Below are 21,586 nucleotides of genomic sequence, written 5' to 3'. Positions count from 1 at the left end.
CCTGTTTTAACAGTGCATCCCCTGAGTGCCCTTTGGACGCAGTGGAGGTCCACCGTGAGGTCCTCTACCCCCGGCCTGGCTGCAGGATAGGCAGTAATGTCACCAATCTGGCTTGGGAGGTGGTGGCAGTGGTGATCAGCACCAACGCGCTGCATAAGAGGACAGACACCCTGTGTCACAAGAGGATGAACGATCTCCTCTGTTCCGCTAGGGTAAGTCACTCTTCTCATCACTCTCAACTCACACACTCATAAACCCATCAAACACCCACAAGGATCTCACTCACTGTCAGTTCAAGGGACATCACCATTCACTCTCTCACACATAATTTAATTCTCCTCATTCTGTCCATGGGACCACTCATCACACACACAGGTCAGGGATACTTATCATCTGGCCTAGCAGGCATCCTGCCTACACTTTCTCCAACTCTATTCACACAAGACAAGCTGTCACACAACAAGAGGGAGAGGTCACAGACTGGTGGAGAAATGCCTTAAATCAAGGTCCACACGGACTTAGAAAACAAAGCCATCCAGCTGGCCAGCGAGGATCTGGACTATTCCTGTGCTAACGGTGAGGTCAGTGCTGCTCTACCAAGTGAGGATCCAGCAATGCAACATCCATCAGACAACCATGCCACGAGTGATGTGTACTCTTTCACAGGCCACTGCCATGCACTAATTATCTCTCCTTGCTTTCACAGCACATCTGGGAAACAGCTGACAGTGTCCATGACCCAGGGCCTCCAATCAAGCCCCAAGGGAAACTCAGAAGAGGAATCTGCTGAAACCCTCCCTGAGGTCCTGTCACAGTGCTCACCCACACCCTCCACCAGTGCAGAGACACACACCTCGGTGGGAACAAACTTCAGAATAGCCTCAGGATCACAATCTGATGAGCACATTGTACTGTCTGCTCCACAACAGGCAGAGGCAGGGACTTCCCAGGTTTCCGGCACTTGGAGGACTGCTGGAGGCCAGAAATCTGCTGAGTGCGAGTCAGATGATGAGCCTCTAGACTCGGTCATGTCACGGTTGCTGGATCTGCAAAGGCAAGCTCAGGAACATCAGGAAGGGATGTCCGCTGCACTCCTCAGATTGCAAGGCTTGGTAGAGGACTCCGTCCACCTTCAGACTGAGGTGATAGTGCCAGCATGCCAATGCACCGAGGTCAACACTGGTAGGATGGTGGCTGCCAAGGAGACTTTGGTCCAGGATGGCACTCCTGTACTACTGTTTGGGCTGAACTTCCTCACTGATGCCATATATGGCCTCCAACAGTGTCAACGTGAGAGGGGTGTGGGGCAGCTCGATTTCACTCCAACTTCCCCTTCTCCTCAAGGAGTCAGTCAGGGGTCCTCGGGCGCCCATAATGAGGATGATCAGCAGGTGCACACCCCAGGGCTATTCACCCAGGTGGCTCTGGGAGTGTCCGGCCCATCTTCCTTTGATCTCAGTATCTCTAGCTCCACAGGCTGAGGAGGGTGCCACTGCCACATAGCAGGACCCCGAAATCAGGCCACGGCCCTCCAAGTCTCAGCCCTCCAGAGGATGCCCATCAAGATAATCACAGATTAGGGGGGGCACAGTCAGCAGGCTGCCTCCACCTCCGCTGTGGATGTCCGGGGAGCATCAAGGTGTAGCAGCATGGGTTAGGAAGGTTAAGAAGATGTAATTGCACAGCCTGGGCATGGGTGTTAATCATTTGTAGATAATGTTCACTACTGTCAGTAAACTCTCTGGAACATCTCCCTGCCTGTGGCTCCTTGTTCTGATGAGCAATGTTCGTGTCACTCAGATGTGAAACCTTTCTGCACAAGATAAAGGCAGGTGTCTCAGTCCAGGGCCTTTTCCCTGTGCTCTGTGCAGCCTTCAGACCAAAGTGATGGTCCAGCCTCACACTCCCTGGACACATTCCTGATGCTTGCACCTCGATGGTGCTGGTCATTGCTGCCAGAATGTCGTGGGCAGGTGTCACAGAGTTCCCTCATTCTCTCTGTGTGCTCTCAGCACCTTTAAGGTGGGGCTGGCCCAAATCTCTTCAGCATCTGTGTCCGGTGATGCTGTGCTCCTGAAGGGCTCAGGTGCTGAAGGCGGACAAAAGATCAGATGTTTTTAAAGTTTCATGGCTGCATCTCTATGATGTGACCCTGATCGCAAGCGGCCAGCCCTCAGCCAGACAGGAGTCAGACATTCTCCTGCAATCGAGTGACTATCAGAGCCTCCACTGCGTCTCCATCAGGAACATCAGCACATAGGGTATGTGAGCTGCCATAAGCCAGACTGGAGTCAAACATTCACAGATGTGATGTGAGGATCCATGGTGTCTCCTCACTGCATATCGTCATCATCCTCCACAAATCTGGCAGCAATGAGGGCCTCCCAAGTGTGCCTACCTTGTCTGGCCAGTGCAAGGGCCTCATCCCCATCATTGTCACCTTCGAGGACCTCCTCACTCTTATCCCCATCGATGTCCTCCTCAACAGGGGAGACATGCAGCTCCTCCATCTCCTCCTCAGCCAGCTCCTCTCCCTGTTGCAGTTCCAGGTTGTAAAGGGCGCAGCAGACGATGACGATGTGTGACACCCTCTGTGGACTGTATTGCAGGGCTCCACCAGACCGGTCCAGGCACCGGAACCTCATCTTCAGCATCCCTATGGTCTGCTCCACCAAGCTGTGAGCTGCAGCATGAGCTTCATTATAGCGTCGCTCTGCTGCAGTCTGAGGCTGCCACACGGGTGTCATCAGCCACGGCCTCTGTGAGTAGCCCTTGTCCCCAAGGAGCCATCCCTGCAGCTTCTGAGGACCCTGGAAGATGTCAGGGATCTATGGCCCACTGAGGAGTCATGAACACTCCCTGGAAACCATGAGCAGACCTGCAGGATGGGTTTGTGGTGGTCGCTCACCAGCTGCACATTCAGTGAATGGAAGCCCTTGTGGTTGACATAGTTGACCACTTGTTGAGACGGAGACCTGAGCACCACGTGAGTGCAATCAATCACACCCTGCACCTGTGGGAAACCCGAGATCTGGGTGAATCCAATCACTCTTACATCCTGACTGTCCTGGTCCTGGGTGAAATGCACAAAGTTGTGTGCCCTTGCAAAGATGGCACCCATGACCTCATGGATACATTTGTAGGTGGCAGTTTGTGAGATCCCACAGAGGTCACTGTGGAGCCCTGAAAGGAGCCACTGGGGTAAAAATTGAGCACCGTGATCACTTTCACAGCCACTGGCAGTGCATGCCCTCCATGTCCCAGTGGTGCCAAATCCTTCAGCAGATATGACCAACCAATTCCCTAGACAAGCGCAGTCTTCAGTAACACTGGTTCTCAGTCATCTGCAGTTTCTATAGATCCTGCATCTAGCTAGGCTTGCTATTGGTCTTCAGCGGCATGTGCAGGAACCCCAGCTGCCCCTTCTTCCTGAGGATGCTGCTCCTCCCTCTGTGCAACCAGGCATTTCCATCGCTCTCTCCTCCTTTGTCTCCGTTCCCTGTACAGCATGAGGCATACAGCTAGGTCACCAGGCTCCATGCTCCTGATGTGCTCCTCCTGCAGGATGAAAGAGAGAGACACATGGGTTAGCATAGGTGTACTAAGAACCTCCCTTGGTTAAGTCTGGAGACCCCTTAATGCTTCTTGTAGAGAGCTGTCCACCACTTGGAAAGCCAGAATTTAGTGTTCTGCATAGTTGCCCAAAACACAACCCACCTACACCCCACTTCACCTGACCAACTGGGGCAGCTTTACCCATTGGACTGCATGCTGTGCTCTCAGCTCAGGCACAGGCATTCTCCTAACCCACACTGCAAGGCTGCACTGTTAGCTTCAACCATGGGGAGACTGGTCCAAATCTGAACGATGACATTTCAAAGGGCCTTGAGCACCTCCACCAGTGACTGCTTCGTGGCCAGCTTTAGCAAGGAGATTGTACAATGTGCCCAATGTCCCATTTTCTGCCGTCCAATAGAATACTAATTAGTTTGAAATCTGTGCCCGAGCACTTGGTGACGCTTGGTGACAACGCCTCTGCATTGCTTGAGTGGACAGATAAGCTAGAGACCCGACTCCATGCACGTTAATGTAGCTGCTCCTGAACTGTCTCAGCTGGGAAGGAATGGTCATTTTATGCAAGGCTTCCCTCATGCTTGGCCGCTTCCCTTCCCCCACCCAACATGTGCTTGTGCACTACCATCAACTGCAGGGGAGCCCTTACCACCATCCACCAAGTCACTTCAACCATAATGCTGCCTTTGCCACCAACCCCCCCACAACTCACCTCAACCTTGAAGTCCAGCAGGTGACCCTCATGAGCGCTGCGCAATATTACTGTACACTGACATCCGAGCTCCCCTCAAAGTGCCTCCCGCCAAGTGCATATATGCTGTTGTGAAACATGTTGGTGTGCAATCATGCCAATGTGGGCAGACAATCCAGCATGAGGGGATGATTCCAGCAGGCTGGCCTTATAATGATATGCAGGTATATTACAATGAGGTTCCCAACATACGATGGTAGAAATGTAGCCAGGCAAAGAGGACGATTACAAACTGGTTTCACGACGTCATGAAACTAATTTTTGGCCTTCTCGTTATGTTGTCCGGTCATGCTGCTGAACACACCCGATGCCAGCGGGCAGGAAAATTCCACCCATGGCCTGGATGGACTCCTCCATCATTCACACATGGGCGTTTGTAGCTCTAAAAACTCCATCTCCCACTGCAGTTCCAGCACCATAAGGCAGCAGGTGCCTTGGTTGCAGCAGCCTCAGGCTCAGCATCAGCACACCTTCCCACAGTCCTTGGTGTGTGAGTGAACTCAGCAGTGATCGCCTCTATCAGCTGCTTGGCAATGATGTGCTCACTAGTTTGTGACCCCATTGCTACTCATGCAGGATAAACTGTGCTACTGTGCTGGGGAGCGATGTGATGGTGCACGCCCAGAGTTCCCCTGTTCCTCCTTGGAGATATAGGGCTGTGCCACAGGCTTGGCAGCTGACTGCTCTTGTCCATGACTTGGGAGGGAGAGAAGAGTGCTGAAAGGGCAGGGCAGGCTCCAACACATCCTTCTGACCACTCATCATCTGGAGTGCTGTGTGACCAGTGCTGCAGACATGAACACTTTGCTTTGTGCTTGCCACCAGGTCTCATCTTCTCATCCAGTGGGTCATTCATCTCTTGGGACTTCAGACCCTCTCATCGCCAATGCTTGCCTGCCCTGACTCTAGGCCTCCCCATCCCTGCACCTCTTCTTCTATGGATGAAAGGAACATTGCCACCAGCTTTTTCCCTTTCTCATGTATTATGAGCTCTCTTTTCCTGCAAGCTGTTACGATCCTTGTAGAAACCAATAACCTGAAAAGGAAGGGATCCCCAACCTTGATGAAAGGGTACGATATTACTATTTAAAACTTTTACTGTAACAGTCAAACCCAAAGCTAATGTAAAATTAAGCATGCATTAACAAAGCAATGGTATTTCAATAGAAACACTGAAGTTCACTTTAAATAGTGACTACAAAGCTCACTCTCACAAATCCCTATAGCTGTCCCTCCACCTTCTAGTGATATATAACTGCAAATGCCCAGACAACTCTTTTCCCTAGTAGAGTTTCTGTTCCTTTAGTAATACAGGGTTAGGTCAGGAGTCCCATCCCCCAACAACGTTATCACCCTCAAGCGTCATGGGTACAATGTTCACCCAAGCACACCTTTCTGTATCGATACAACGCTCGCTCTTGGAATCAGCTTTTTTTGGTCTCCTTTGCCAGTTGTGCCATGACTTCCAACCTTACAGGCATCATACCCACAGTTTCACAGTCCCTGTCCTATTCTCAGTCAGCTGGAAAACCCACGGTTCCATTCCACATCCTGCCTGACCTGGTCTTGCTTCTTCACCAGGAGATTTGTGTGTCTGTGCTCTGCACACCACAAGCTGAAATCTGAGTCCCCGCCCCCCGCACCACCCCCCCAACCCCGCCACACTCCCCCCATATCCCCCCCTGCACCCAACCATTAGCTTCTATTTGCCATCTTTTTAGTTACCCAGGTCTCCTTTCTATAGCAACATCAACATCAAGTCAGCAGGTAATCTCTCAGAAATGACCTCACAGCTTGGAAATCCAATTACACATTCCTTTCCCAGAACCAGTGTAGTTTAGTTTCATTTTGGGTTAAGGGGATATTTCACAAATACAAGCTTTAAGCAAAGTGCAGAGTTCATCACAAATCACATAAACCACCATTGTTACTCACCCATCAAAGACACAGTCTCTACCTGTGCTGGTAGCAGTCTAACTCTCCATCATGTTGTCATAAGGGATGCATCCTGCATGTGGCCACTTAGTAATAGTGCAGGTGTCAACTCTAGTTGACTGGGGTCCTCCACAGAGAGACTAACATGCCTCTGACAGCCAATGCTAATGCCTGGGCATTGCTGGTGACTAGGTGGGCACCCCATTCTACCAACCTCATATGCATCCCAGGTCACATAAGGCTGTAAATTTAATGTTATGTGCTGTACTCACTTTGCCAGAACACATCAGGCCATTGATTTGCTTGTGACACTGCAGCCACATAAGTGGGACCATCTCACGGCTGCTCACCTCTTTGGCTATACCCATCCATGGTTTGATGAGCCAGTCTCCTCCTCCCCTCCAGGGGGAACAGAACTTCCCTTCAGAATTGGCAGCGCGGAGGAACATCTCCAGGGAGGTATCAGTGAACTTTAGTGCGACCCTTGATCTTCCTTCGGTCATTTCAGAATGTTGTGCCGTTGCCTCTGTTCCCTCTTGGACTGCTGCCTGTACAAGCCCCACTGAATACCTTTAATGATAATTCCAGCATTGCCTAAGCTGGGACTCCCTCCCACCTGCACCGCTTAACTGGCCAACTCCCCTGCCTGCCAGCCATTAATTGGCCATCCCCGAGAATATTGCATTCTCACTTTTACCCCTCACCCATGTGGACGTACCACCCACTTTACCACCTGATGTTGGGGCTCCTTCACTGCTGCCAAAACCCAGGCCTGTGTCACTGTGGCTCTGATACAACATCACTGTTTCTCTGATACAGAGGCTCTCTCTCAACATTACTGTAACTCTTTATCCCTATTACTGTCTTTCTCTCTCCATCTCCATCATTGTGTTAGTTGTCCTGTTGCTCCCTTAGTGAGTCTCTGTTGCACATTTATCATATTTAGTGACTACTTCCCAGGTCCTCCACGTGCCCTATGGATGCGTTGGAATTTCCAGTCCATTGTCTCAAGACAAACTGTGATATCCAATCACGAAAAAGAGGGGAAAGAATCGTCAAATATTCATAAATTAGGTAAGGCATCACCCAGTGACAGTGGCAACATTTCTGGCTCTCAGTCAGACAGCTGCTTCCCATTCTAGAGATTTAAGAATATAACCTGGGCTGAGACTTCAATGACTGGCACTGTCAGAGGTGAGGTTTCGCGGGTGATATGTTAAATGGAGGCACCGCCTGCTCTCTCAGGTCACATGGCACTATTTGAAGAAGAGCTCCAAAAAGTTGATGTCTTTCCTATGAATTGGGTACAATATTCCAGCTGAGGTCTAGCCAGCATGAAGTTTCGTATAATTTCCTTGGCTTTTCTGCTGCATGGAGGAGAAAGTTGTTCATGAAGCTCCATTTTTCACAGCACTGCGCAACTACATTGACCCCCCTGAGGACAAGCAGGTCTCTCTCTCTCTCTCTGTTTATGCACACCTTTAACATTGTACCATTTAGTTTATATTGCCTCACCCCATTTTTCCTCCCAAAATATATAATTTCACAACTTCCCTGGATTACATTTCATTTGCCATATGTCTACTCATTTCACAGTCTGTCTTATATCCTCCTCGCTGTTTACTGCAATTCTGAGCTTGGTGTCATTGGTAAGTTTTAAAATGATGCCCTCTCTTCCCAAGACCAAGTCATGAATGTTCACGAGAAATAGCAGTGATCCAAATACTGAGCACCAGGTATCAAAGTCCTCCAGTCAGAAAAATATATCCTTTCACCATTATTCTTCACTTTCTGTCCCCTAACCAATTTTGTATACATGCAACCATTGCCCCTTTAATCTTATAAATTCCAATCTTGCTAAAAAGTCTGTTGTATAGCACTTTATAAGATGTGTATTTAAAGTCCATATTACACAGCACAACCTCATCAACTCTCTCTGAAATTTCCTCATAAAAACTCTATTTGTTGGGCATTGTTTACTTCTAATAAATCCAAATTGGCTGTCATTTATTAAACCAGGATTTCCTGGGCGAAAATTACTTTTCCCCCAGGTTATGGCTTCTGGAAGGTTCCGCACCATTGAACCTGGGTTGATTGCCTCTAAGAACCAAACTCCACTCTCTCCATTTTTTTGAACAGGGGTGTAACATTTGATACCCTCCAGTGCTCTGGCACTGCTCCCTTATAGCAGGAGGATTGGAAGGTTGTGGCCTGATCCTTCAATATTTCCATTGTTACTGCCCTCGAAAATTTAGGATACACCTGCCCAGACCAGGTGACATTTTTACTTTCAACAATGTCAAACTTTTAAGTGTTCCCTCTTGATTTTTTTCATCTATTCAATTTCTGTGCCCCTCCCCATTTGCAGTACCACAAAGGCTAAAGTGTTATTTTGATGTGTTGGGTCTGTTTGGTATTGCTGTGAAGTTTCTGGATATTGCATATGGTATGTTATCTCAGTATTTTGTTGTTGGGGTTGGTGTAAAGTTTCAGTGATTGGGGGATAGTTGGGGTTGGTGTGGTCTATCAGCTGTCAGGACAGTTAGTGTTGTGAAGGAGCGGGTGGACACTATTCAGCCCCTTGAACTAGCTCTGCCATTCAATAAGATCATGGCTAACCTGATTGTAGTCTTAACTCCACTTTTCTGCCTGTTCCCATAACCCCAACTCCCTTATCAATCAAACATCAATCTAACTCAGCCTTAAATATATTCAATGACCCAGCCTCCAATGCTCTCTGGAAAAGAGAATTCCAAAGACTAATGACCCTTTGAGAGAAGAACTTCCTGCTCATCTCCATCTTAGATGGGAGACACCTTATTTTTAAACTGTGCCCCCCAGTTGTTGTCCATAGAACCATAGAAAAGTTACCATGCAGAAAGAGGCCATTCAGCCCATTGTGTCTACACCAGCCGTAAAAAGAGAAAAAAAAAGTTAGCCACTCATTTCTAACCTGACTTTGCAGTACCTGGTCCGTAGCCTTGCGGGTTACAGCGCTTCAGGTGCTGATCAAGGTACCTTTTAAATGAGTTAAACGTTTCAGCCTCAACCACCAATTGGTCATATGTGGTGGTTAGTTCGCTGCAATGTTTTAATCTCTAGTCATTGGTTTGATGATTTGGTTTGTCATTGTTGGTGTAAATTTTCATGGTGTATCGGATTATTTGCAGCTGGTGTGAGGTAGGTGTGACATTTATCAGTTTTATAAAGCACTGTCCAGACCCCATTTTGACTCTTGTTCTGGTCATTGCACCTCAGGAAGGACATATTAGTATTGAGAGGGTTACAGCACAGATTCAGCAAAATGGTACTGGGCGCAAAATTTGGAGGACAGGTTGCATAGGTTAGGCTTGTATTCCCTTGAGTATAGAAGATCAAGGGATAATCCAATTGAAGTTGATTAGAGGGTTTATTGGGTAAGTCAAGATACATTATTTCCAGAACAAGGGGGCATAACATTAAAGTTAGAGCTCGGTTGTTCATGGATGGTGACATGAAGCATTTCATTACACAATGGGAATTGGAAATCTGGATCTCGCTTCCCTAAAAAGCTGTTGAACCTGGCGATGAACTGAAAATATCAAAGCTGATGTTGATAGGTTTTTGTTAGGCAAGTTTGTTAAGGGTTAAAGAAGTAGACGAGTTAAGGTATAGATCATCCATGACCTAATTAAACGGGCTCAAGATTTTAAAAGGAACAGGAGTGGTCCAATATTCCTAGGTGGCAATAAAACAGGAGGAATATTAAAAAAAAATTGCAGAAAAATAAGTCAAAAGTAGGCGGCTTGCAATCATATCAGAATAGATGGGACAAGTGTAGATCCTTCTCTGAAGATGCAGGTTATATCTGATGATCACAACAAAGCCATAATGCCTGCTGGTTATGAGCTGCATCCAGTGTGTTGTGTGTTAACCATTCAATTGGCACAGAAATTCTGTATATGGAATAAATAAACTGTTGTGATAAACAGCTGCACAAATTAACAAAAGGATTCTAGTTCTTTGTATCAGCATTAGCAGGAACTGAAATTTCCCTGGATAGCCTTGGTAAGCACTAGGTATTAACAAATGTCATTGTTAGACCTGCCTCACTGTACCTTTAAGCTCCAGTACAACAGGAGAAAGGTTCTCAATGTGATTCAGCCAGTGAGGGCATTTTTTGCTGTGATTTGGCGGCAAGACAATGGCCATTTGGCTGACTCACAGTAAATATCGCTTTTGTGCCAAGAGCATTAATTGAATTAAAACAGGTGTAACATTGTATCTTATTGATAAGCAAATATCCACCTCACCATGTCACTGAGTTCTGCTTTACTACAGCTCTCTGAGGAATGGCACTTTTCAATCTGCCATCTGCCCTCAGTCAATGCTAAGAGAGGCTTGCAATCATCTCCAAAATACAGCACATTAAGGATCCTTGCAATTTGCAAAGTTATTCATTTATTTTCAGTATTAATATACTTTCTGAATGAAATATCTTTGTGTCTTTTGTGTGTCCTGTGCGTTACACTGGCTCAGTCTCCACTGAGCAGATGATTGATGTTGTTTTCAGTGGCAGGCTGGATGTTTTTCAAATATCTGTGAGCCTCATCGAGCTCATGAGCAGATACAGTATAGGTATAAACAGGACGTTCAGTGCAGATAAAGCGACACTGTGCAAAATTAACAAATATGAGCAGGGCCACAAAATTCAGTTCCATAGTTGCCACTGGCTTTGGCGCAACAGGAGCCCAGAGAGGAAAAGATGGCAGGGAGACTGTACCCAATGACTTCTGGCACAGCCCATGTCAAATGCCATGTTAGAACTGGTGATATTATTGGCATCCTGTGCAAGCACTGGAAGCATACAGAGTGCGCAGAGTTCACATTTCAGAGCTGAGGAAAGATCAAAATATAATAGGTTTTGAGCAAGTGAAGGCGGTGGTGGGGGTGGTTAGTGGGGGTAGGAAGGACAAATGGGAAGGTTTGTGATAGGGTGGAGGGCAGGAGAGATTAAATGACTAAAGGTTTCATGGCAATGGGTAAAGAAATAAAAGATATTTCCAAATGAGGAGTGAATGGCTGGATAGCAACCATCTGAATGCAAAGTGAACAAATAAAGAAAGAAACAAGGCAAGATGGAGGTAGAGGTTATGATCTAAAATTGTTAAACTCGATGTTGAGTCCCAAAGGCTGTAGAGTGCCGAGTCGAAAGATGAGGTGTTGGTCCTCAGGTTTGTGTTGAACTTTACTGGAACACTGTAGCAGGCCAAGGACAGAAAGGTCAGAGTGGGAGCAAGGTGGAGAATTAAAATGACAAGTGGCATAAAACTGGGGGTCATGTTTGCAGACTGAATGGAAGTGTTCCCCAAAGCAGTCATGCAGTCTGTGTATGGTCTCCCTAGTGTAGAGAAGGCCACATCATGAGTAGTGAATACAGTATTCTGAATTGAAAGAAGGACAAGTAAATCATTGTTTCGCTTGGACAAAGTGTTTGAGACATGCCAACATCCTGGATGGCTTTAGAAATGCCAGTTCTAACAGCCTCAGTCACTGGTGCTCCAATAATTCAGATTATCATCTTCTTCAAGGAGTGAGTGTGTTGCAATGTGCTTGGGCAATGTTTCTGTCATAGCTGAATAACTGGAAGTACGTGGAAGCTGTAAGAGGTGGGTGTGGGACTTGCAGTAGTGCTAACTGTGTGAGGATGAGGGCAAGCATGTAACTGTTAAGCATGAGGCCTTAATGCTGGAGATTGTTGACGGGTGAGTGATGTGCAATTTGCAATGAATGGGATTGCTGGTGCATTGGGTAGGATTTGACGATGCATTCACTGACCATGACCACTCATGATAGTTCATTGAACTTTATCCAGCTCTGTAGCCAGGTCCTGGGGCTAGGCCTGTGGCCTTGACCTCCATGGCTGTCTGCTTCTGTTCTCTTCTTTTAGTCTATCTGGAGGGACCAAAGCAACCTGTAGACAGATGACTTCTTTCATCCTTTCCACCAAAGACCTCCAGTGCTGAACCTGAGAAACTAGAAACCTTTCTTTGGTCTGCTGCTTCTGCTGAGAAACTATTCCAAAACCACCTCCTGCCCCTACTGCAGCCAGAATGCATCTCCCCTTTAATAGGTGTAGGGCAGCCTTAATTGGTTCTAGCCTCACACAGACTTGAGGACTCCACTGAGTGTGCAGGCACTCAGCAATGTGTTTAACACTGCGCTGCACACCACAATCATGGAGATGAGCAGGCAGCACAAAGTTTGTGTGCTACCTGCATCACTTCCATTGGACCTAGGCTAACTGTGATCATGCGATCTTCTTATCTCATTTTTAAATCTAGAGGTTACAAGGAGTTTTTCCTCCTAGCAGGGTAATGGATATGTGAAACTGATTTTCAGTTGAATGGGTTAGTGCCATGTCAGTTCATTCCCTCACAAAAAAGTTGGATAGCCATGAAATGAATATTATTAGGAGAAGGGAAAGAAAAGGACTTGCATTTTTTAATGCCTTTCATGACCTCAGGCTGTCCTAAGGTGCTTTACAGTCAGTTAGGAATTTTGACATGTTGTACCTGTTGTGGGAAACACAGGAGCCAAGTTGCACATGACAAGCTCTCACAAACAGCACTGACCATTTCAGTCATGTTGGCTGCTCAATAAATATTCCCCAGCACAACTCCCTTTAAGACCGTAAGACGTAGGAGCAGAAGTAGGCCATCGAGGTGGCTCCGTCATTCAATGAGATCATGGCTGATCTGATAATCCTCAACTCCACTTTCCTGCCTTTTCCCCATAACCCTTGATTCCCTTACTGATCAAGAATCTCTCTATCTCAGTGTTGAATACACCTAACAACCCAGCCTCGACAGCCCTCTGCGGTAAAGGATTCCACAGACTGGCTACCATCTGAGAGAAGAAATCCCTCCTCATCTCTGTTTTAACTGGGGGCCCCCTTACTCTGAGATTATGCCCCCTGGTCCCAGGCTTTCCCACAAGGGGAAACAACCTCTCAGAATCTACCCTGTCAAACCCTCTAAGAATCTTATGGGCAGGGTTTCGTCCTTGGCTGGGGTGCTCAGTGGGGGCGGGTGGGGGTGGTTGGGAAGCCGATTGCCACCCGTAATTGACTCTGCACCACAATTTCATGTGGGTAGGCCAATTAAGGCCCACCCTGTGTGGATCGCAAGTGGCAGCACTGAGCACTGCCTGTGCGGGTGAGGGGGGAGGGCAAGCTGTGCCTCGCATGCAGTTCATGGATATGGACATGTTTTTTAATTCCAAAATAAAGTTTTTATTAAATGTTTATTTGCTTTAGTAAACCTCATCGTGGATGAGGTTTCCTAAAAAATGTAAAGGCTGCTTAGACTTTTTTCCTGCCCGCCAACCGTTTGGTTGGACAGGCAACGTAAATTTGAATTTAATTAGATTGTTAAAAGGCCTTTTAATTATTGGCGGACACCCTGCCGACTCTGGCGCAGACCCACTGAACAAAATATTGCATGAGCGCGCAATGATGTCGGAACGCACGTCCGATGTCATCATGCATCATTTTACTCTCGGGTGTGTCGAGCACATGCCTGCACGCCAAGCGTAATATTCTGCCCTATCTCTTTCAATGAGGCCGCCTCTCATTCTTCTAAACTCCAATGAGTACAGGCCCAATCTACTCAACCTCTCCTCAGAAGAAAATCCCTCCATCCCCAGGATCAGCCTAGTGAACCTTCTCTGGACTGCCTCCGATGCCAGTATATCTTCCCTTAGATAAAGGGACCAAAATTGTTCACAGTATTCTAGGTGTGGTCTAACTAGTGCCTTGTATAGTTTTAGCAAGACTTCCCTATTTTTATATTCCATTCCCTTTGAAATAAAGGCCAACATTCCATTTGCCTTCCCTATTTCCTGAACTTGTATGTTAGCTTTTTGGGATTCATGCACAAGAGCTCCCAAATCCCTCTGTGCTGCAGCCTTCTGCAGTCTTTCTCCATTTAAATAATATTCAGCTCTCCTATTCTTTCTGCCAAAGTGCATAACCTCACATTTTCCAATATTATATTCCATCTGCCAAGTTTTTGCCTGCTCACTTAACCTGTCTGTATTCCTCTGTAGATTCCTTGTGTCATCCTCACCAGTTGTCTTCCCACTTATTTTTGTGTCATCTGCAAATTTGGTGATAGTACATTCACTTCCCTCATCTAAGTCATTAATATATATTGTAAATAATTGAGGCCCCAGCACTGATCCCTGTGGCACTCCACTAGTTACAGGTTGCCATCCTGAAAATACCCCCCTTATCCCAACACTCTGTCTTCTATTAGTTCGCCAATCCTCTATCCATGCTAATATACTACCCCCAACACCATGGGCTCTTATCTGATTAAGTAGCCTTATATGCGGTACCTTATTGAATGCCTTTTGGAAATCCAAATATATTACATCTATTGGTTCCTCTTTATCTATCCTGCTTGTTACCTCCTCAAAGAATTCTAATAGATTTGTTCGGCATGATTTCCCTTTCTCGAAGCCATGCTGACTCTGCTTGACTAGATTATGTATTTCTAAATGCTCTGCTATTATATCCTTTAGAAAAGACTCCAACATTTTCCTAATGATGGATGTTAAGCTAACTGACCTAAAGTTACCTGCTTTTTTCTCCCTTTTTGTATAAGGGTGTTAGATTGGACATTCTCCAACCCTCTGGGACTTTTCCAGAACCTAAGGATTCTTGGAAGATTACTACAAGTGCATCCACTATCTCTGTAGCTACTTCCTTTAATAGCCTAGGATGCAACCCATCAGGTCCAGGGGACTTACCAGCCTTTAGCTCCATTAGTTTCTCTATTACTTTTTCTCCAGTGATAGTTATTGTATTTATTTCCTCCCCCCTTTTTCTCTTGATTATTTAATGTTTTTGGAATGCTACTAACATCTTCTACCCTGAAAACTGAAACAAAGTATTTATTCAACTCTAAGATAAAAGCAAAGAACTGCAGATGCTGGAAATCCAAAACAAAAACAAAAATACCTGGAAAAACTCAGCAGGTCTGACAGCATCGGTGGAGAGGAACACAATTACCGTTTCGAGTCCGCATGACTCTTCAACAGAACTAAAGAAAAATAGAAAAGGGGTGAAATATAAGCTGATTTAAGGGGAGGGGGGTGGGACAAGAAGAGATGGATAGAGGGCCAGTGATAGGTGGAGATAACCAAAAGATGTCACAGACAGAAGGACAAAGAGGTATTGAAGGCGGTGATATTATCTAAAGGAATGTGCTAATTAAGGGTAGAAAGCAGGATGAGCAAGGTACAGATAGCCCTAGTGGGGGTGGGGTGGGGTGAAGGAATCAAAAAAGGCTAAAAGGTAGAGATAAAACAATGGATGGAAATACATTTAAAAATAATGGAAATAGGTGGGAAAAGAAAAATCTATATAAATCATTGGAAAACACAAAAAGGAGGGGGAAAATCAGAAAGGGGGTGGGGATGGAGGAGAGAATTCACGATCTAAAATCGCTGAACTCAATATTCAGTCCGGCAGGCTGTAAAGTGCCTAGTCGGAAGATGAGGTGCTGTTCCTCCAGTTTGCATTGAGCTTCACTGGAACAATGCAGTAAACCAAGGATGGACATGTGGGCATGAGAGCAGGGTGTGACACCCTGTTCCATTCCTCCATCACCCCCTACACCTCAACCCCCTCCCACGGCACCTTTCCATGCAACCACAGAAGATGCTACACCTGCCCCTTCACTTCCCCTCTCATGAGGTCATGAGGACTCGAAACGTCAACTCTCTTCTTCTCCGCCAGTGCTGCCAGACCTGCTGAGTTTTTCCAGGTAATTCTGTTTTTGTTTTGGATTTCCAGCATCCGCAGTTTTTTGTTTTTATATTTTTAGGATTTCAAATTAGTGGTTCATCCAAAAGTCTAGACAGAAAACATGGAGTAATCCATGCAATACATGCATTCTATGCTGCAGGGAGTGTGCAGATCACTACTGTGCAAAGTGCCTGATTTAAACAATGGAGGTGTTAGGATCAATAGGTCTTCTGGTATTTTGTTCAATTGCCTTTGGGAGTTCCAAGGACAAAATCCACACAGTTTTGAATGAGGGGATTAAGTGAAGGGGCAGGTTCCCAAATAGAGCAGGTGGTGCACGATCTATGAAAGCAGCAAGCTTTGGGGCCAAAAATACATTTCTTACCTCATCCCAAACAAATAGATTGAAAGCTGACTCTCTCTGCTGGCTGTTCCATGTTGGGAGTTTGGTTTATTTCAGTGCTAGTGGACAGGATTAATATTGCAGATCATCTCACACCTAAACTGTCCATCAAGGTGCAGTGGATAGCACTCACATTTCAGAGTCAGAAGGTTCTGGGTTTAAGGACCACTCTACAGACAAGCACATACCCCAAGCTGATGTTCCTCAACACTGAGGGAGTGCTGCACTCTCAGGGGTCAGGGGTGCTGTCCTGGCCATTGCCTTTCAAATAACATCATTAAAAAAGGAGTTGGCTGGTCATTATCTCATTGCTATTTGAGATACTTTACTGTGTGCAAATTGACTGCTGCATTTCTTACATTATAGCAGTGACTGCAAAAATGTGTAATTGTAAAGTATGTTGAGATGTCCTGAAGTCATGAAAGATGCTGTATAAACGCAAGATATTTTTTTCTAAATTGACCATCCTATTTCAAAGGGCATAGGAATTTAATTCTCCCAGTGATGCTGAATAAGGTACTTTCCTGGGCTGAGATCAAGGCAGATAATTAAATCAGATGAAGAAATAATTTGCGCTACATCAACCCTAAGAATTGAGCGCTGTCCTCCAGGAGGAGTCTGACCAATACTCTGTATAACTGAAATATAACTAACTCCCCTTTGCAGTCCAGAGTGCCACTGGCACAAAGTAACAGCCCTGGAAGAAATGGGGTGAAACCTATGTTACTTGTTACAGATAAGAATGAACAACAAATCTAACCTGGGAGTGCTCAATCCTGACATGAGTGCAAAAAATAGGAAATTGTGCCAGATAAAGTGCTATTGGGAACATGACTTGAGTGCGAAGCTCATGTCACCTTAGTAATCGAGAGTTGACTGGCTAATGTGATGCCTGACATGCTTTCAACTCCACAAAAACATAAATCCTGCCCCATGTTCAGGCAAGAGCATCCATTAATATTTCTTGAGCTGAAGGGAGTTGAAGAGGTCGCATTACTTCCCGTGGCAAAGTTTCATTAACAGTTGTACAGTATTGTGACTAATAAATATGCTCTTATTCCTTGCCCTTACTGAAAGCACTAGGGACATGCCCAGCTTGGAGGCATCACATTTATTCATTTTATTTTGAAAGAACACTAGTAATAGCATTGCTTTATAAAAACAAATTCAGAAACCTCTCAAAGTACCGGAATGGTTACAAATGTACAAATTGCATTGTGGTACACTGATTATGAGCTGTGTCACTGTCAGAGCTCCACTTCAATCCCATCTTGCAGTTTGCCAGTCTATCCCCCGGTGACAAGTTGGTCACCAGCTGATGATGAAATGTGTAGCCATTTGACAGGCAGCATCTGTGGAAAGACGAAGGTAGGGTTAACTTTTCAAGTCAATGACTTTTTGTCACAACCTCATTCCAACAGATGTGGCATGACCTGTATTTTAAGTCTTTGTTGCAGATTTCTAGCATCTGTTGCAGTTTGATCTCTACTCAATAGGAAATAATTTGCTCATGACTAGCTCCCACAAAAAGCAATCAGCTAGTCCATTTTTGGTGATGTTGGCTGAGGGTTCAATGCAACCAGGAAACCTGGAGAACTCCTCCAATCTCCTTCAAATAATAACCAGTAACTTCCACCCCAGTGAAACAGCTTAAATGTTGCATCAATCAGGATAGACTCCCACAGAATTTATTGGTGAGTGTCAAAGGATTGGGTCTTATATATTGGGTCTTATATACTCCTGAAATCAATAAGTTGCCTTACCATTGACTTCAGGTGTGGAAGGGTCATCAAGCACGACACATACAATTGCTTTGAGAAATATACTTAACAGGTCACACTTGCAACAAACCCTAATGGTTTGTTGGGGATTCAAATGTCTTACAGTTCTATGTTCACAATTGTAGGCCTTTGTAAGCCCAAATGCTCATTGGGCCAGATCTTCTGTTGCCAGTGCGGGAAATGATCAGAGATCCATCGCTGTTGCACATCAGGACCCTTTGGAATTGGTGACCCACACACATGCACAATAATTGCCCAGGAAATTTAAGCTTCCAATAGGGTGATTTGTGCTCCTGGACCCCTCCACACATGTCTCTTACACTGAACTGAATGTTGGAGACTTGGACCGTTTGCACCATACTCAGACACTGACCCTCGTATAATCCTGCTGTTAATTTCTGGTGTAGTTCAGTGACAGTGGAGCCCAAACAACCATCCCCCACCCCAACACATCCCACCATGCACCCCCCAAACCCTGACCACCCACCCTGCCAACTACCCGCTGCTCCCTAACTACCCGCCCCCCTGAATATCCACTACCTGACCTGAATACACACACCCCCAACTACCACACGCCAACTACCCACCCTCATCCACTCACCCACCCCCTCACACTCTCATACCTCACATTCACTGATCCCCCACCTTCTCCCACTCCCTCCACCCCGTCACACTCTCAAGGGCACCTCCCTAACCCCCCCCCCCACCCATTCATTCACTAACACACTAAAACGTTTGAGACCTTTAAAAGGTGCCTGAACACAGCAGCTGCTGTGGTAAAAAGCATGGGGGTGGGGGGGTGGTGGTGAGGGGGCAGGTGGTGGTCTCTTCAATGCTCCTCTTTGCAATTGGTCTCTGTGGGCGATTGCGATGAGGGATCACTGCTGAATACCCAGCTGCAAGGATGGAGAAAGGTAGGGGAGTAATTATCTTCACAGTCAGCAGCAATCGCCCCAGTATCACTGACTGAACGGTGTGGGCCATTACAGACAGAAAGTTTTTATACATTTTATTTGCACCCTCCTTATGACAATCCACAAAATCCTGTATTAAATGATTATATAAATGTATAAATACAACTCAATAAAGAGAATTCAATTGACTTATCCTTTAACAATAACACTGAATTTTCTTATTTAACATATACATTTGCCATTAAGCTAACTGCTTTGTTCCCTCTAATTCCCACTCCAGCAAGTGAAATCTTTGCTTCGAGACCATTCATACCAATTACAATAGATGATCAACATCCAGACGCTTTCCTTAGCAGCATTGTTTGATAACACCATTATCAAGTGACCCAGTATACATTGTCTTTAATCAAGCTTCTTAGTGCTTCATCCTAAAACCCACATTGCTGCAGGGTCAGCCCTGGGTCAATTAAGATTTACTTGTGTTCATTGGTTTAACAGCTGAAGGCTACAAATTAATGCTAATTCACTAACAGTGTACCATTAGTAGAGTTCTGGACAGGCTGACAAACCCTTTCCTGGCAAGGGCAAGTTTATGTGCCCAGGAAAGGTACAGAGAACTGGTCTTATGTTTTATTAGAAAGATCACAGGATGTGGGGGGGGGGGGGGAGCAGGGGTGCAAAAGTGGGCTCATTGAAGGCCCAAGCATGGAGGACCAGACTACCCCACTATCAGATTAAAGAGATCGTCGACTGCTTACAGGTCAATTGCCAGATGATTTCTTCGGGATGTTGCTACTATCCAGCACTACACAACTGAAGGAATCCACTACCATGTTCATCACAGGACTGAAACTCCCCGAGACCAATACAATTCGCTTGGGTTCAACATTACTTAAATTCAATTTCTCCGAGTTCTTTGTGTTGTGTGTCACTGAGGATCCCACCTCCCCCCTTTGGGCAGATCATCACGTAATGATACTTTGAGTCACACCTGAAGCAGCCAGGAACGATTCATTGGGCATTCCTGGGATTCATTCACATATTATTGTTATTTCAATTAGCTTGAATGCTGTAACAATCAAACCTGCTTTCATCCTTGGTGCCTGGGGTGAGTGATGGGGCTGTGGAGCATTGAATGCAATGTGTTGGTGAGTGGTGTAGTGTCTAGGAAGCAGCATTTGAAGGTGCGTTGACCTTGAGCAATCTGGTGCAGTCAGTGACATTTTTACAGGCTCCTTGTATTGACCCCCTTGGTCACCTGCTTCCATTCCCTTTGCAGTGTGTGCCTGGAGGGCCTCCTATGGATAACTCTCTTCTCCTTTTCACCTCCTGGATCAAGGTCTTCAGCACCCTGATTGTCCTACTGTTTCATTGGTATTCAGCGAGAAACACTTTCTCAAATACTTCCAGCACATGCTGCTGACAGAATTCCCCTCGTCTTTAAGAAGTGCAGGCTAGTTGTAACACTCTCTAATTTTGCACATACCTAAGAACATAAGTACATAAGCTTATAAGAAATAGGAGCAGGAGGTGGCCATCCACCCACTCAAGCCTGCTCCACCATTCAATAAGATCATGGTTGACCCGATCTTGGCCTCAACACCGCTTTCCTGCTTGTTCCCCATAACCCTCGACTAATCTGTCTAATGCTGAAAAAAGAGACATGTTAAAGCTTTCGTCTTGCACTCATCAGGACACTGGTGGCAGGTGTCCTGATGTGTGCAAGACATAAAGCTTTAACATGTCTCTTTTTTTTAGCAATACTCAAGGTCTGTACCACAAACAACTAATCTGTCTAACTGCCCATCTCCCTGGTGAGAGCAGGGTTTTTAACATTGGGCTACATGTCACTATCATTGAGACGAACAGGCAACGTGAAGTTTTCATGCTGCCTGTACCCTCTCCATCAAGTGCAACATAACCACTCATTGTGGTCTCTGCACCTGTAAACTAACCAGACTAAAATTTTCACCCTAGACTTTCAAACAGACTTGTCTTATTAGCGCAGCAGCTACTTAGCACCTGTGATCATCCTTTGGCAAAGATAACCCCTAGATGTTCCTGGAAGGCTTGAACTATTAGAAGTACAGTTTGCCGGGCAAGTTGCCTTGGAGAGGACATAACCTAGCATTTAGCAAACCTCAGGGGCTTGGAGAGCTGCTCCAATTGACATTCTCAGTTACAAAGAAAATGAACGGTGTGGGTTTTGGAAACACCTAGAGAGAAACCTCAAGGTACTCCTTCACAGACAATTCCCTGCTTGACAGTCACTTTCTGTTTGTTTCAATAAGTGACTTCTGTAATCTGTGAGTCTACTGCAGTCAGTTCTCCTGAAAACTTCAGCAGAATTATTCTGGAGTCAACCAGAAAGCTTTGACTCGGGGTTAGAACAGAATTAGCTAAAGGTCCAATGGTTGGGGTTTGATAAAGCTGCTG

This window comes from Carcharodon carcharias, chromosome 2 (genome assembly GCF_017639515.1).
Source record: "Carcharodon carcharias isolate sCarCar2 chromosome 2, sCarCar2.pri, whole genome shotgun sequence".
In the NCBI taxonomy this organism is placed as follows: Eukaryota; Metazoa; Chordata; class Chondrichthyes; order Lamniformes; family Lamnidae; genus Carcharodon; species Carcharodon carcharias.
Note: the sequence above shows the minus strand (reverse complement) of the source record.